Raw genomic sequence first — 2953 nt, forward strand, 5'->3', positions numbered from 1 at the left:
AACAAATCCTACGCAAGTGTCACTCTGAATCCTATGGAGGACACCACGCTGGAGATAGAACTGCACACAAGGTACTACAATCTGGTTTTTATTGGCCTACTCTTTTCAAAGATGCTCGTAAGTTTGTCGTATCTTGTGATGAATGTCAAAGAATAGGTAACATCAGTAGACGTCAAGAAATGCCTATGAATTATTCTCTTGTTATTGAACCGTTTGATGTTTGGGGCTTTGATTATATGGGACCTTTTCCTGCCTCCAATGGTTATACACATATCTTAGTTGTTGTTGATTATGTTACTAAGTGGGTAGAAGCTATTCCAACTAGTAGTGCTGATCATAACACTTCTATTAAAATGCTTAAAGAAGTTATTTTTCCGAGGTTTGGAGTCCCTAGATATCTTATGACTGATGGTGGTTCACACTTTATTCATGGTGCTTTCTGTAAGATGCTTCCTAAGTATGATGTCAATCATAGAATTGCATCTCCTTATCACCCGCAGTCTAGTGGTCAAGTAGAGTTGAGCAATAGAGAGCTCAAATTAATTTTGCAAAAGACTGTGAATAGATCTAGAAAGAATTGGTCCAAAAAACTTGATGATGCATTATGGGCCTATAGAACTGCGTACAAAAATCCTATGGGTATGTCTCCATATAAGATGGTTTATGGGAAAGCATGTCATTTACCTCGTGAACTTGAACATAAAGCATATTGGGCTATTAAAGAGCTTAATTATGACTTCAAACTTGCCGGTGAGAAAAGGTTATTTGATATTAGCTCACTTGATGAATGGAGAACCCAAGCATATGAGAATGCCAAGCTATTCAAAGAAAAAGTCAAACGCTGGCATGATAAGAGGATACAAAAGCGTGAGTTTAACGTAGGAGATTATGTGTTATTATTCAACTCTCATTTAAGATTTTTTGCAGGAAAACTTCTCTCAAAATGGGAAGGTCCCTACGTTATCGAGGAGGTCTATCGTTCTGGTGCTATAAAAATCAACAACTTTGAAGGCACAAATCCAAGGGTGGTAAACGGTCAAAGAATTAAACATTATATTTCAGGTAACCCTATCAATGTTGAAACCAATATTATTGAAACCATAACCCCTGAGGAATACATAAGAGACACTTTCCAGAACATTCCAGACTCCAAAAAGGCATAGGTACGTGGTACGGTAAGTAAACCGACTCCAAAACAACTCTAATAGCAATTTTCATCAGTTTTGGATTATTTAAGGACTTTAGGAAGAAAGTAGTCCGAAAGGGACACGAGGCTCCCACGAGAGAGGAGGGCGTGCCCCCTATAGGGCGCGCCCCCTGTCTCGTGGGCATCTTGTGTGCCTCCCGGACTCCGTTTTCTTGTATGTTATGTATTTTGGTCGGTAAAAATTCATTATATATACTCCCGAAGGTTTTGACCACCGTATCACGCAAATATCCTCTGTTTTTGTTTCGAGTTGTTCCTGTTGCAGAATAAAGCAGGATGTCTTCTCAGGAATCAGTTGGGGAGAGCCGGGTGTCTCACCCAACACAGGGTCCAGGAGTAAACGGCGATGTCTATCACTTTGGACCATCAACGGAGGATGAGATGGAGGCTGATTTGAAAAGGATAGATGCCATGGAGGAAGATCAAGAAGTTACCTCTCGTCTCCAAGCAGATTTCACTATGGGGGAACTACCTAGCCTGGCTGTCCCTGCCTCGGTCATCCCTTCCAACTCTAGATTTCTTTCTTATGAAAATATGAAAAAGAGTTTCATGTGTTCTCCAGAAGCTATGCAGCATCCTTGGGTAAAAGGAGCCTTGGCCGTTACGGGCAAGCTCCGTAAAGAAATTTTGGACCTCAAACGACAAATCAATAAGCTCGAGGAGGAGAACCGTATCCCGAAGGGCATCATCGCCAAGAAGATCACAACACCAACCGTGAAGAAGGAGAAATAATCACATGGGTATGGGCACTCCCCTTGGCAACTGCCAAGCTTGGGGGAGGTGCCCCGGTATCGTATCACCACCACACTCCTATCTTTATCGCTTTATTTAGTTCGATCCTTTTAGTAGTATCTTGATCTATTAGTTCGAAGTTTTGATATCAAGTAGTTTTGAGTTTTTTTTGTTGTGATCTCTTTATGTAAGCGAGTCTGTGTGCTATCTATAATAAAAGATTAGTGTTGAGTCAAGGGCTTTGCTATGTTGCTATGATCTTGAGAAAGTAGAAAGAACAAAAGAGTTCATATTGATCTTATGGATAGTGATAACTTCACACATAGAAAGTATGAGGCATAAAAATTGTTGAGAGTTGATGAACGTAGCCTTGGTCATCGTTGCAATTAATAGGAAGTGATAAGGAAAGAGGGGTTCACATATAGATATATTATCTTGGACATCTTTTATGATTGTGAAGCACTCATTAAGTATGACATGCTAAAAGAGTTGACGTTGGACAAGGAAGACAACGTAATGGTTTATGTTTTCCGACATCTCAGTTAAAGTATATTGTCAGTGACCTTCTAAAACATGTTGAGCTTTCCTTTCCCCCTCATGCTAGCCAGAACTCCTTGCACCAAGTAGAGATACTACTTGTGCTTCCAAATATCCTTTAAACCCAGTTTCGCCATGAGAGTCCACCATACCTACCTATGGATTGAGTAAGATCCTTCAAGTAAGTTGTCATCGGTGCAAGCAATAAAAATTGCTCTCTAAATATGCATGACTTATTAGTGCAGAGCAAATAAGCTTTGTACGAACTTGTTGTGGAAGTAATAAAAGCGACGGATTGCATAATAAAGGTCCACATACAAGGGGCAATATAAAGTGACGTTCTTTTGCATTAAGATTTTGTGTATCCAACCCTAAAAGCGCATGACAACCTCTGCTTCCCTCTGTGAAGGACCTATCTTTTACTTTATGTTTTACTTTAATACTTGAGTCAAGGTGATCCTCACCTTTCCCTTTTTC

The sequence above is a fragment of the Triticum dicoccoides genome, chromosome 6B (assembly GCF_002162155.2).
Source record: "Triticum dicoccoides isolate Atlit2015 ecotype Zavitan chromosome 6B, WEW_v2.0, whole genome shotgun sequence".
Lineage (NCBI taxonomy): Eukaryota > Viridiplantae > Streptophyta > Magnoliopsida > Poales > Poaceae > Triticum > Triticum dicoccoides.